Consider the following 16271-nt stretch of genomic DNA (forward strand, 5'->3'; position numbering starts at 1 on the left):
CTTATATGTAAATCGGCAAATTATTCGACTCAATCGCCCACGGAGGGGGTAGGGATCCTCTGGTCCGCAATTTGTGGACCAGAGTATGGTTCACTGTACAAGGATCATTGATTTAGATAGAGCTCACTTTTAAATTAGTAGGGTCCATCCAAATCAAGGATCTATAAATTACGGACTAGAGGATCTATCCTCCCACGGAGGTACTAAATGACTAAAGGATGTTAACTTTATTACAAAGGATAAAGGATCAATTCTCTCGATGGATGTATATTGTCAGAAAAAAAAAATATGCTACTTATCGGAATGCATGTATTTGTGATTTACCTTGTGATTTATTTCCTTTTTATAATCTGATGGCATGTTATGAGGGATTTTTGGGGTGAACGTTAGGGCTGCAAATGATTCGAATCAGCTCGTGAGTTTTGCAAGCCGGTCTGAAAAATATTTGATTCATGTTTGAATTTATCGAATTCGAGCCGAACTCGAACATGTTTGAACTTTTTTCTAGCCAAACTCGAACCCAAATTATATTGTTCGAGCCGCTCGCAAACCTTAATATTTATTAATATAAGTTAAATATATATTAAATAAATAAATTTCGAGCCTTTCGAACTTATATTTGAGCAATAATTCGAATAGTTCACAAACATATTCGAATATTTCGAGCCGAACTCGAATCCGAGTTCTAATTCGAACTAAACTCGAACCAAATATTTTAATTTTTCGAGCTTCAAATTGAGCTCGGACTTGAATATACCTATTTCGAGCCGAATTCGAGTCTTAAATTTTTCTACATATTCAGCTTGATTCAATTCGTTTACACCGTAGTGAGAATAATCATCTTTTGATATAAATATATAACTTATCGAAATGCATACATTTGTCTTATAGGGGTGATCACAGATCGGATTGATTCAGTTATTAGGATAAAAAACTATCCGACCCTACTAGATCAGATAATGTAATATCAGGACCTACATCTGACCCTATATCCGACGATTCTTATGTATCAGATATCCGACGGGTTATCATTTATTTGGATATCCGACCATATATCCAATAAAATATAAAATATAAATATAAATACAACAAAAAAAATATTTTAAAATGATAATAGACATTACTCATTATACGTTGTAGCAGCTAATCGGAAATAGCTATTACAACGTGTAGCAGCTTATCGACAGTAGCTGCTACAACGTGTAGCAGCTTATCAACAGTAGTTGCTATAAGTAGAGGGTGATCGTGGATCAGGTTGGTTCGGTTATAGGATAAAAAACTATCCGACCCTACTAGATCAGATAATGCAATATCATGACCCTACATCCGGCCATATATCCGACGGATTATTTTTTTTCGGTTCGGTTCAGGTCGGTATAAGCGGGTTGGTCGATTTGGAGGGTTGACTGCTTACCCCTATTGTCTTATACACTATGGAATGGCGAGAAGAGATATATTTTACATCACAAAGGGACTATAATTGGAGATACTATTATTTCTGGTATAAAAATTCCTAAATCAATGGAAATGTCCTATCTTTGAGTGCGGTTTGAACTATTGATTTACGTAATTGGAAATAATCAATTAGGTTTACAACGAAACCTAGAAATCCATCACTGATCTAATTTGAGCACCTCTACAAGATTGATCTCAACGGAAAATTGTTGAGTAACGACAGTAAGTGATTGAGTTCAGTAGTTCATTCTAGAAAATTATTGACTCTGGATATATGGTAATATGGAGAAAACAAAATTATTTGAAGTGCACATTGAACCGGAAGCACCCCTTATTTCAAATAGAGGAGGACGGATTATTTACATTTAATGTGATGGTCGGAGGCAAATTGAAAGCTAAGTTATGGTAATTAAGATAGATCGTGATTTATGCGACTTATCAGCTCCAAGTATTTTCTTTTTATGATTAAATGAGAAAATAAAAATTAAAACATGGAATTATATGTAAATTGCCAAATTACTCAACCACCTAGTTGGCTAAAGGATGTCCATTTGACTATAGGGTGACAATTTTACTACAATAGGACAAAGGGTCAATTCCCGATCGTCGATGCCCTCAGAAAAAAAAACCCCTCTTACCCTCTAGTCACTTGGCAGTCAACTATAAGTTGATTTCATGATTTACCTCCCTTCACATAATCTATAGATAGACTGTGAGGGACACTTGAGGTGAGCGTAATCACCTTTTGCTACAAATATTACTACAATATTACTCAAATCGCATAGGCAACTTTAAAAATGCCCAAATCATATATCTGATACTGATTTTGTCCCTCCACTTGTTTGTTTTCGCTCGTCGTATCGATTGTTACATCTTGTAAAGTTTTGTGATCATGAACAATAACTTTAATTGATTGCTATAATGTAGCAATCAATTAAAAGTATTTTTTTAAAAAATAATTAAAAAATCTTCTATGATAAAAAATTCTCTGCTCTCAATATGGTGTATCGAATCGATGTCATTCCGAACTTTCTAAGTTTCATATTATTCTTTCAGCCAAAATTGGCTAATGGACCTAGAGATTTTGGAATAATATGGAAAAAGGTCTTATGTTCTCATCTAGTTCTCTTAATTATATCCATATCAATCCAATACATCATATTGAGAGGTGAATTTTTTAATATGAATCAGATTTTTTGGAAACATTCTTGTTTAAAAAAATTTTACTCTCAATATGCCATATGGAAATGATGTTCAAGAGTATGAATATAATCAGGAGAACTAGACGAACACATAAGATCTAGTTTCATGTCATTCTAAGTTCTCTAGGTCCATCAGTCGATTTGGGCTAAAATTGGCTGACAGACATAGAGAGCTTAGAATGACATAGAACAAGGTTCTATATGCTCGTCTAGTTCTTCTAATTATATTCATGCTCTCAAACATCAATTCGATATATTGTAACATGAATATCGATTAAAAATTTTGATCGAAAATAATTGATGAAACTAAAGAGCTCATAATGACATATAACAAGGTCCTATGTGTTTGTCTATTTCTCCTGATTATATCCATTCCTCAAACATCAATTCAATACACCATATAAGCAGCAAATTTTTTATTATAAAAGACTTTTTAATCTTTTTTTTTAAAATTAATCTATTGCTAAAGTGTAATAATCAACTAACATTTCTGTTCATAGTCACATAACTTTACTAAATCGATTGCTACACTGTAGCAATCAATTAAAAAGTCCAATTTGTATTTAAAAAATTGTCACTCTCAATATAATGTTTGAGGAAATAAAATCAAAAGAACCAAATGAACATATAAGATTTGGTTCCTGCCATTCCGAGTTACCTGGGTCTATCAACTGGTTTTGGTCAAAATTGACTAATGCACCTAGAGAACTCAAAATGACATGGAACAAAGTCATATATGCTTGTCTAATTCTCTTGATTATATACATGCTCTCAAACATCAATTTGATATACCATATTGAGAACAACGAATCTTTTAACTTGAATATATCCAAAAAATTGGATTTGTGTTCAATAATGTTAGTAATTAGCCCTAAGAGTCAATCATGAGATGATTAGGTCTTTTTGGGTTACTCATTGAGTTAGACTCAAATGAACCCACTCATTAGATTGAGTCCAATCCGAATTAGACACATTGGATTACTGGGTTAGACTCAACGGGTTAGACTTATTGGGTTATTGGATTAATGGTTAATCCAATATAATAATCCAACCCATTTAGAGGAATACAAAGAGACAAAAAACCCTTGGTATTCATGGGATGAATATAAATAGGTTTTTGTCATGAATTTTTCACGTGAAGAGAATTAGATGAGAAAAAGTGACTCTGATCTCCCTCTTCCTCCTCCTCCCTCCTCCTTAGTCGAATCTTCAAGTTTGGCCGAACCAGTTTTCATGCTAGCACAAGAAGATGGTTCTTCTCTGAAGGCTTCATTCGTATGACAAACGAAGGATGTGTTCGTGTGGATACCGTAGAGGTGCGAACGCTTGATCGCGCTGAGATATGCATCTAAAGAAAAAGGTTGCTGTAGGGATAGCGAATGACACACAACAAAGATATACCTCTCATGTAAAATTTAGTATATGATTGTTTTCTCCTTTGCATGGATCTTCTAGAGAGCATCTAGTTAATTTTTCGCTGCGGTTAAGCATGTTTAGCGCGCTAGATCCCTACAAATAATTCATTGCTCTTAATATAATGTATCGAATTAATGTTTGAGGGCATGAATATAATCAGGAGAACTAGAGAAACAAAGAAGACTATGCATCATGTCTTTCTAAGCTCTCTAAATTCATCGATTAGTTTCAATCAAAATCGGCTGATGGACATAGAAAGCTTAGAATGACATAGAACTAGATCCTCTATGCTTGTCTAGTTGTCATGTTTATTTCTATGCCCTCAGCATTAATTTGATACATTGTATTGAAAATAGTAAATTTTTAAACACGAATGTATCTGAAAAATCTGATTCGTATTCAAAAAGTTGCTACTCTCAATATGATGTATCAAATTAATGTTTGAAAGTATGGATATAATCAAGAAAACTAGATAAACACATATAACCTTATTCCATGTGAATTCAAACTCTCTAGATACATTAACTGGTTTCAACTAAAATAGACCGATGGATAAAGAGAGCTTGTAATGACATGGAACATAGTTCTATGTGCTCGTTTAGTATAGAGGCTTTTCAATCATTTTTTTTAATAATCACTATAACAATCGAAATCGATTAAAGTTATTGTTCATCACAGAACTTTACCAAAGCAATTACTATAGTATAGCAATTGATTCGACGAGCAAAAATAAACAAGTGGAGGGAAAAATCAGTATTGAGTATGCGGTTTAGATATTTTCAAAGTTGTCTATACAATTTGTAACAATTCAAATTTCCTCATTACAAGTTCTAAAAGTGCTTATAAATATTTAGAAATGCTTTAGAAATATTCTAGCGATTTTTAGAAATTTTAGAGTATTTTTATACAATTTTCAGAGTTCGTTTGGTATTTTTACCAAAAGAAACGAAGTTGAGGCAAAAAAAGGTCGGGCCAAGGATCGAACCGGAGACCTCTAGTTAAGAGGAAGCCTTAAATTGTTTCGGATGACCAAGAACCCAGCAAGGCTGTGCTGATCAAATAGAGGGCGAAAGTAAATTTATGTGATGATAGATAACAGAAATACCCTAGGTATAAAAAGGGGTAAGTTAAGAGAGGAATTGGGGTTTTTATTCTCTCTTGACCTAAACCTCTCCTCCTCTCGACTGCGCGCGGCGTCCCCTGCTTGGGTGAAAACAAAAAGAGGAAGCTAAGGCTTCGTCTCCGGCGGCCGGCCAAGGACCCAATTCCGAGGGCTTTTCACATCTGCACGATCACCTCGTCGAGGAGAGCGCGTAGACGCGAGGAGTCGCCGGAATTTGCGAGATTCTCTGAAACCCTAGAAGCTGATCTCGGTTGTGAGTCAAGGAAACTCTATAAGTGCTTCTCACCTCCAGTAGGAGTAGCTCTCGGATCTTTGTTTCCTTCTTTATTTTCGAAGCATGCTGTAAAGAATGTTGCTTTTGAAGCATGTTGCCGTGAATCTCAAAAGAAAAAAATAAATTGTATAGATTAAACATGTGGTTTAGATTCTTCAGCCCTTATAATTAGCATTTCAGATTTAGATTTTCTTTTTACCTTAATGGGCATGATCGGCTCATAGTTAGCCTTGCAGTTTTCAGTTTTGTTGCTAGGCAATGAGCATGAAATGGTTTAGATTTGAGCATGTAGTTTTAGTTTCGTTGTTACTGCGATGAGCAGAAATGACCTAAATATGTAGCATCTCTGTTTTAGATTTTTCCTTGCTGCAATGAGTAAGAGCAGCCATGTAAATGAGTATGCAGTGGAGTGGTTATATGCCCTATTAGATCTTTTAGAGGCTTATGGGTAGTTGTAGGTAAAGCAAGACCAAGGTCTTTATAGGATTCCGAATTCCAGAATTTGGATCCCCAGCATGCCAAGTGCTTGAAGAGAAGCCGGGGCATTTTATATGAGAAGTATTAACAGGTAACAAGTATTTTACTTGAAGAGGCTAGTACCCGACTTCCGAGGTTGTCGTTAAACAAATCCAGGTTCCCGATTCTGAGGTCTCGGCCCTGGTAAGACCAAGGTCTTCACCCTCATAGGACTGGTGGCTCGCCACCCCAGTCTCTATTAGGGAGTGTGCTTTGGTACTATGCCTGGGCCCAAGAGGAAATTTATTATTATTTTGAAGTATGAAAGTATAAGTTTTGAACAAACGAAACAAGCTTTACATAGGTTTTAAATTTCCAGCAAGTGTTAGTTTTGCGCTACAAAAGGAGCGCGAACAGGGGAGCTTACTGTTTAGTTTTGTCTGTGCTATGCATTGGGCACAAACAGCCTTTGCTTCTGGGAGTATTCAGTTAGATCTTTTAGTAGCTTATTTAAACATGCAGTTTGGATTTCCTTTGAAATTCTTTAGTAGGAACAATTTGTGTGTTAACCATGTTGTTAGATCTCTTGTCGCTATTTTTAACATGCAGTTGTAGGTCCCTTCGTTGTGTAGTTTAGTCTTTCAGTTTCAGATTACCTTGTTAAATCCGAGCATGAACAGCTTTAATTCAAGTGTGCAGTCCGGATTTCTTTTGCATTTCCATGAGCAAGAACAGCCCACAAAGAGCATACTAGTTTTAGATCTTTTGCCGATTTAGTAAGCGTGAATAGTTTTTTTTTTTTAGTATGCAGTCCTAAATCTTTCGTTGCCAGTGAACAGGCGTGAACAGCCTTTTTGTAGCGATGCAGATTTATCCTTTTTGCTGTCTTTGTTGAGTGTGAACGGCATTATAATTGGCATTGCAGATTTTGGGTTCCTTTGAAATTTCTGGACACGAACAACCATATGTTTAAGCACCTCAGTTTCAGACTTTCATTAAGCATGTAGTTTTAGTTTCTGTTACATATAGACATATATGCACCTTGAGTTTTTGTGAGTTTAGATAGTGTTTACTAAGCGTCCGCTTATAGTTACATTTCCTCTTACTGTAGATAAAGGAAAAGGAAAGTTATAGAGAAGGAAGGCGACAAGGAGATGTGTGATGGGTGTGTGGTGACTGATGAATGGAAACCTTGGGACACTTCGTTAAAAGATTATAAAGATTCTGTCTTTAGAGCGTTAGGGAAATTTAGATGAATTAATTCCTTTTCGTATTGCTAGTTTTGTTCATAGAACTCTCCCGTTCCCATTTGCTATACACATTAGTCTTTTGAGTTATATCACCGTAGCATGCATGTGCAGATCGATATGTTTCAGCTGATACTTAATTGCATGTTTTGAGTTTCCGAGAGTTCTAAGTAACGTTCACCTTAATGTGAGAAGTGAAGAGGAGGGTGGTCATTACAGCTGGTATCAGAGCAGTTCCTTTTCTCCAGCATTACACACACATCAGCATCAGCCTTGCCGTCTTCCAGTAAGAAAGTACTTAAATTATTTATTTTTTTTATTTATGGCTTTACTCATTATTTGCAGTATAGAGAAACCTTTAGAAATATTTGTTTATGTGTGCTTAAGTAAGATAAAAGTTCTTATTTTGTTTTCTATTTGTATATATATATATATATATATATATATATATATATATATATATATATATATGTTCAGAGAGTATAGAGACGATTTCAAGTTTCTCTCTCTTTACGTGACTAGATGGCAAGAAGAGGGTGTCCCCGTACCGCTCATACTGAGGACCGAGCTCAGGAGAACAAAGAGCCCAGAACAACTGAGTCTGATCTCTCTGAAGTTGTTGCTCAACTCCATAAACAAGTAGCATAGCAGCGACAAGTAATCGCCAATATGATTGAATCCCGGCCTCTGATAAGTAATTCCTAAACTCTCCTAAGAGGTATTCGCCACCACGATCAGATCGTAGTGTCTTGATACTTTTACCTAGTCGTTTCTCCACATCAGCCTTGTACTCTTTGAACTTATCAAAGCACTCGGACTTGGGGCGCATTAGGTAAATATATCCATATCTTGAATAGTCATCTATAAAAGAGACAAAATATTCAAAACCACCTCTCGCCTGGATAGACATAGGACCACATAAATCAGAATGAACCAATCCTAACACTTCTTTGGCTCTATACCCCTTGGCCTTAAAAGGCCTCTTGGTTATTTTACCTTCCAAGCAAGATTCACAAGTTGGAAAATTTTCCAACTCTAATGAATCCAAGAGTCCATCGGCTATAAGTCTTTGAATCCTACTTAAGTTAATATGACCAAGCCTTAGATGCCAAAGATATGCTCGGTTCATTTCCGAAGGTTGTTTTCTCTAATTAGTGTTAGAAGATGTGTTATAAATTTCCATATTTTACTTTGTGGGAGAAATTAGATTTAAAGTATACAAATTGTCAACTAATGCACCAGAACATATAATCACTTTATTTCTCTTTATAACTACATTGTTATTAAAAGAAACAGAATATCCATCCAAAAACAGTTTAGAAACTGAAATTAAATTCTTTCTAAATCTGGGTACATAAAGACAATTTCTTAAAATCAACTTCCTATTTCTATCAAAAGATAAGTAGATGTCTCCCACTGCAACAACCGCCACCTTAGTAGCATTGCTCATGTAGACGGTTATCTCCCCTTCATATAGTCATCGGGTTTCCTGGAACCTTGATCAGTGGCTCCCGTATCTACACACCAGGTGCTGGTAGATAACACCGCTAAACATGTTTCAACAACCAGAGCATGAGATATACCTTTGTTGTTCTTATTCCTACGAGGACAATCCGCCTTCCAATGTCCTGACTGCTTGCAGATGAAGCACTTGCCCTTCGGCTTCTTCATTCCAGCTTTAGGTCCTGTACTCTGAGATTTATTCACTTTCTTTGCTGAGCTAACTTGTTTCTTCTTCTTCTTTCCTTTCAGTTTAGAAGTAGAACCATCTTCGGCATAGTGAATCTGAGAATTGTGACGAAACAAACCTTCTGCTGCCTGAAGTTCTGTCAGTAGTTTCGCCAATGAATATACCCTTTTATTCATATTGTAATTCAGGCGGAATTGCTCAAAACTTCTAGGTAGCGTTTGGAGGATCATATCGATCTGGGTTTCCCCATCAATTTCTCCTCCAAGGATTTGTATTTCATTCAGATAAGCCATCATCTTTAGATATGATCCCTCACCGGAGTACCCTCTTGCATGGTGGTCGTCATTATCTTTCTCATGGCTTCTTGCCTAGAGGCCCGATCCTGGTGACCAAAGAGTTCCTTGAGATTGTTCATAATATCATAGGTTGTTGGTAAATCTTGATGCTGATATTGCAATACATTTGACATTGAAGCCAAAATGTAACACCGCGCCATCTCATCTGCTTTTACCCATTTCCTATGATACTCAATCTCCTCTTGGGTAGATTCACCATTGGGTGTATCAGGGCAAGGCTCAGTCAATACAAACTTGTAGCTTTCAGCAGTAAGAACAATGTCTATGTAGTTAGGACCAGTAAGTCTATTCTCTTTTAGTATGATGGCCAGTGGGTTGAAAGTCATCCTAAGAATCACAAATAACTTTTGGTCAGAACTCTAAATTTAGAATAATATTGATTCCTCAAACAATACTATTTTAAATTAACCAACACCTCAAAACACCGTGAATTTTGTATGCCACGATTGTGTGGACGTATACAAATTCAACATTTGTAAAAGGAGGGTTTAACTCATTAATTTTATTATCTTGTCAACCTAACTTTTTGACAAATAAAATTAATAGTTGGTTTCCTTTGGTCACACGAATAATAGCAGTGACTCCGATGGGGAGGATACTATTAGACGTGCCTAAGTGTATATCATTACTTGACACTAAGTTCATTAATAAGATTGTGTCCCTTCCGATGGGGAAGATCACACGCTCTTAATTAACTTCCTAAAGTCATCCAAAAATGGAAGTTTAATCTAGTGATCCACAAACAAGCTCATCCGATATGGAGGAAGGCACTTAGAGCCAACGCGCAAGCTTGTTGCATCACTTATAAACCAGTAATGGAGACCGTGGAATTTATTTTAAAAATAAATCCCTCTCCCACTTAGTTATTTAAAGTGAGAAATTTGACTATGCTAGCCTACTTAACATGCATACTAACAAGCACACACAGTCACAACATAAAAAGCAATAAATAGAAAAACTAATTTTCAACTATTATGGCTTTATCTATTGTTGTCCTCCGTGTATCGCCAACCCTAGCTGCTGTCATCTTTGGCCACTGCCACCGGGTCTAGTTGTCGCATCCATCTTGCTCCTTGTTCCGCTGCGCCTCTAGTCCTCATAAGGTTCCACGCCTTGCAAGATTCGATCCGCGGCATAAATAGAATTTTACATTTTTCGATCATATATTCCTCGAAGGAATGTACATGTAACTAGGTCAACAAATAAAATCCTAATAAAACTAAATACAACTCCTGCTGTATTTTATAATACAATCATGCACACACAATAAAATGCCCTTGACATGTCCAAGGGTCCAATCACACACATAATAACTATAAGTCATAATAGTTGGATCCTGCATCCATAAAGTTATTAACCTGCCTAAATTATGTATGACATGTGCATAATTAAACTAATACCAAATACACAAAGGCAAAACCCTAGCTCTGATACCAATTGTTGGTTGCTACTCGGAAAACCTAATGGTTCCACTGTACAAAAATTTTGTACAAAGGTCTGAACCTTTTCCTAGCTACCATGTGCTCTTTTAAATTAAACTTGGATCGCCTGAGGAACTTAACACGTTTGATCCATAGTTTAATTTATTTGTTCTTTTAGGTTTAGACTTGGATCTCCTGTGGAACTTAACACGTTCGATCCAAATCACCTAGGTTATTAATTCCATTAAATATTAATTTCCAAAATTGGCTTCCAGGACTGCATGGCGAGGCACATGGCCTTCTTGGATATGGGAACAACCACCACCGCCTAGACAAAGCCTTTTAAGGAAAGCTAATATTTAATTTTCTTAAATAACTTTAAGTCAACCAAAAAGAATAAATAAATCACAAGGAAAAGAAAAACAAAAGAACACAACATCGAAAACAAATTCGAAATACTAGAATCGCATGCCTCTCTTGTATTTGGTATTTTTCAAAGAAATAAAACTAGTATGATGCGGAAATTAAATACTAGTATACCTTTTCTTTTGCAAGCAAAAACCTCTAGGTCTTCTACCGTATTCCTCTTCTAACCTTGGATGTTGTGTGGGCAACGATCTTCCGAGATGAGAAACCACCAAAGCACCTTCTTCTCCTCCTTGCAAGGTTCGACCACAACAAGAGCACCTCCAAGGATGAAGAGAAAACACTACCAATGCTCCAAGGGATGCAAGCTTTCTCTCCTTCTTCTCTAAGCTAGAATCCGACCACACCTTGATCTCCAAGAGAGAAGAGAGTTTCGGCCACAAGATGGAGAGAAGAGAAAGGGAAGAGTCGGCCACACCAAGGAAGAAAAGAGGGAGAAAATAATAGAAGTTGTTCACCTTAAAGGCACCCAAAACCCCCTCTTTTATAATCCTTTAGCCTTGGCAAATAAGGAAAATTTAATAAAAACTTCCTTAACTATATTGCCATTGAAAAGGAAAATTTAATTAATTAAAAATTAAAATCCTTTTCTTAGTGTATATGGTCGGCCACCTCATGGAGAGCAAACAAGGCAATTTTCAATCAACAATTAAAATTCCTTATTTGTCTTCGGAAATTTTAAAAAATAAAATTTTCCTTTAAAATCCCTTCATGGTTGATAAAAAGAAATTTCTATAATTTTAATTTTTCAACATGTGAATAATTTACAAAGAAGAAAAATAAAATATCCTTCCAATCTACAAATAAGGAAAGAGATTTAATCCATTTTTTTAATCTTTTGTAGAACCTTATAAAAGAGATATTTTAATTTTTAATCTCTCCAATAAATTATATCTTTCACATAAGAAAATTTTAAAATTAAAATTATTTTCTAATTTAATAGGGACGACCACCTAAGCTTGGGTTCAAGCTAGGGCCGGCCACCCATGGACCAAGGTTTGGCCGGCCCTAGCTTGGTTCTCAAGCTAGCTTGGTCGGCCCCTACACCATGGGTATGAAGGTGGGTATAGTACTCTATAACTAAGAGGCTACGATAGGGACCGAGAGGAGGAATTGGTTTTGGTCTCCCGATAAAATTAAGCATCCCGTGTTCGCCCCGAACACACAACTTAATTTTATCAATAATAATTCATTCCACTAGAGAACTATTATTGAACTACTGCACCAATCCCAAATTACATTTTTGGGCTCCTTTTTATTATGAGTGTGTTAGTCTCCCTGTGTTTAAGATGTCGAATGTCCACTAATTAAGTGAGTTACTGACAACTCATTTAATTAATATCATAGTCCAAGAATAGTATCACTCAACCTTATCGTCATATCGGACTAAGTCCACCTGCAGGGTTTAACATGACAATCCTTATGAGCTCTTCTTGGGGGCATTATCAACCTAGATCACTAGGACACATTTTCCTTCTGACTGTTCCAGAGAATGACAAGAGTTTTGACATATACAGTGATGCTTCCAAGATGGGCCTTGGAGCTGTTCTCATGCAAGAGGGGAAGGTTATAGCTTATGCTTCTAGACAACTCAAAGACTATGAGAAGAACTACCCCACTCATTATCTGGAGCTGGCAACCGTGGTCTTTCAACTAAAACTCTAGCGACATTAATTGTATGGAGTCCAGTGCAGAATCTTCACCGACCATCAGAGCTTGAAGTATTTCTTTACCCAGAAGGACTTACACATGAGACAATCCTCTACCACCCAAGTAAAGCTAACAAAGTGGCAGATGCACTAAGCCGAAAATCCAGTGCAACCCTGATGCCCTTGTCATCATTAGCACCGCCACTGCAGAAAGAATTGTCAGACTTTGGAGTTGAAATTATTTATGGGCAACTCTCGGCATTGACCTTAGAGGCAATCCTGCTTGAGGATATATGGAGGAAGCAAAGTGAAGATCCAGATACCCAAAAGATCAAGCAAGGGATACAAAAAGAAGAAAATTCAGAGTTCCAAGTATCAGACAATGGAATCCTCTATCAGGGGAACTGCCTTTGTGTCCCCAATGATGAGGAGTTGAGAAAGAGGATTCTAGAAGAAGCTCATAGTACACCGTACTCCATGCATCCTGATTCCACCAAGATGTATCAAGATTTGAAACAGAGATTCTGGTGGTCTGGGCTCAAGAGAGACGTTGCAAAGCAGAGCAATAAAGACCAGGAGGAGTCCTACACCCCCTCCCAATACCAGAGTGGCAGTGGGAAGAAATATCCATGGACTTCATAACGGGTCTTCCGAGAACCACTAATGGGTACGATGCGATATGGGTGATAGTGGACAAAGAAGTTAAGAAGACTAAGGTGACAAAGAAGTACCATATGTTAAGGAAGTGATCGGACTTCATGGAGTCCCAAGTCTATTGTTTCGATAGGGATGGGCGCTTCACCTCGTATTTTGGGAGTGTGTTCAAAATGCATTAGGCACCAAACTCAAGTTCAGCATTGATGTAAATCAAATTTTAGAAGACATGCTCCGAGCTTGTGCATTAGATTTTAAGGGCAGTTGATGCAAGTATCTGTACTTAGCTGAATTCGCCTACAACAATAGCCACCAGGCCACTATCAGGATGGCACCTTACGAGGCACTGTATGACCGAAAGTGTAGATCACCCATATGCTGGCTGGAGGCTGGAGAAAGAAAAGAGATGGAATCAGAACTAGGCAGGCAAACTGAGATGATAGATGAAACCACTCAGGTTATCCTCTGCCCAGAGTAGGTAGAAAAGCTATGCTGACGCACGCCGTAGGCCACTTGAATTCCAAGTAGGGGATTCAGTCTTCCTCAAAGTTGCCCCTATGAAGGGAGTGATGAGATTTGGCAAAAAGGGCAAGTTAAGTCCCCGCTACGTAGGGCCCTACCTGATCACAGAGAGGATTGGGAAAGTAGCTTACAAGCTGGACATACCACAAGACATGTCAGCAATACACAATGTATTTCATGTCTCCATGCTAAAGAAGTGCCTCCACGACCCTAGCCAAGTGATTCAGCCTCAGTCAGTGCAGATCTACACAGATAGTGGGCAGAGAAGTTAAGATACTAAGGAACAAAGAAGTACCACTAGTGAAGGTCATTTGGCAAAAACAGAAGCGCGAGGAAACTACTTAGGAGCGTGAGGACAGTATGAGACAGAGATATCCAGAATTATTCTAAGTTCGAGGATGAACTTTTATAAAGTATGGGGAATTGTAACAATCCAAATTTCCTCATTACGAGTTCTAAAAGTGCTTATAAATATTTAGAAATGCTTTAGAAATATTCTAGCGATTTTTAGAAATTTTAGAGTATTTTTATGTAATTTTCGGAGTTCGTTTGGTATTTTTACCAAAACAAACAAAGTTGAGGTAAAAAGAGGTTGGGCCAAGGATCGAACCGGAGACCTCTAGTTAAGCAAAGCCTTAAATTGTTTCGGATGACCAAGAACCCAGCAAGGCCGTACTGATCAAATAGAGGGCGAAAGTAAATTTTGTTGGTGCGGGAAGCATCCGATGATCGAACTCGTGTTTTGATAATGTCAAAGGATTCAAAGTTAAAGTGTTTTGTAATCTAACAAGTCTGCTTGAGGATTTCAGGAAAGTCCTAGTTGTGGTTAGGCAAAGGGAAAACACTAGGGGGTGGTAACCCTAGGTCATAGGGGTTGGTAACTCTATGCGGTCAGGCTAAAGTCCTAGGGGTGGTAACCCTAGGTGGAAAGTCCGGTGTCGCGAACGGTGAAAGATGGATCGTAGAAGCGGAAGTCCAGGTGAGAAGTCCGGAGCCTCGGAGTGAAAAATTCGATCTGGAGGATCGAGGCATCGTAATCTCTCATGGGAGTAGGTGAGGACGAGTTCAAGACGTCAGATCGACCTAGGGTTTCCGGTCAATCAAACTCGGACAGTCCGGAGATTGTCTATACTTCATTTATCATATTTATTGTGCTAACTTTGTGTTGCAGGATAGTGTTTGGGACTAACGTATCTTGCAAGTGCAAAGGAGCAACCTAAAGCCTCGGATGAACAGTGTCCGAGGCACCTCCATGGAGATTGGAGGCGCCGCCTTGGAAGGCGCCTTGAGCAGGGTATAAGGCGCCTTAAACAGATGAAGTTCGACTAGTTCAAGTTTCATCCACGCGGAGGACTCGGCAGCATGGAGGCACCTTGAACAACCTTCAAGGCGCCTTGAACACCCTTTATAAGGGGGTTTCGACCAGCACTTCAAACAATCAAGTTCCAGGCTTTCTTTCTTCAACGTGCTGCTAACACAATCATTCCGAAGTGCTGCTGCAACATTTCGACGACCCGGAGCTCTATTTTCTTCTTTCTTAAGTTGTCGGTACAAAGTTATTTTAATACTTTCATTGTAATTTGTAATTCTTATCGAGCTTATAATTGTTGCCCACCGGAAGCGATCAAGGATCGTGGGCCTTCAAGTAGGAGTCGCCTTAGGCTCCGAACGAAGTAAATCCCTGTGTTTCTGTGTTTCTTTATTTTAATTCCGATGTTTTAATTACTCTGATAGTTTTACGATTCCGATAAACGAATGATTTAGCCACGAGCGCTATTCACCCCCCCCCCTCTAGCGCGATCTCGATCCAACAATTGGTATCAGAGCGGAGTTGTTTTGAATTGGTGCAACCATCATTCAAAACAATTTTTTTTCGTGGTATTTTGTTTATTTTTTTTCGGAGTCAATTAGAAATTAGCTAAGTAGCTAAAATTTTAATTCTTTTCAAATCGGTGTTGCTCAAAGTTGGTCAATACCACTTGAGCTCGTTATTTTTTCTTCTTCTTCCCGCACTACTAATCCAAGACTCAGTCTTGGAATAGATCCTCTTGTTTGTGTTTTATTTAGATCTAAATGGCCCAACAAGAAGGATATAGCACTGTTTGTCCCCCACTATTTTCCGGAGAAGACTTTGGATATTAGAAGGGGCGAATAGAGATATATCTGAAGATCCAGTTCGACACCTGGATGATAGTCAAGACAGGACTGCAACTACCAACTTTCTCAACAGAGTCGGTTCGTTCTCTTCCGCAAAGGAGCTGTGGGAGAAACTGATCGAACTTCACGAAGGCACCTCGGAAACCAAGGTAAGTAAGCGTGATTTATTACTTAATAAACTATACAACTTAAAAATGCAGGAAGGCGAGACGGCAAGCTCATT

This window comes from Zingiber officinale, chromosome 1A (genome assembly GCF_018446385.1).
Source record: "Zingiber officinale cultivar Zhangliang chromosome 1A, Zo_v1.1, whole genome shotgun sequence".
Taxonomy (NCBI): domain Eukaryota; kingdom Viridiplantae; phylum Streptophyta; class Magnoliopsida; order Zingiberales; family Zingiberaceae; genus Zingiber; species Zingiber officinale.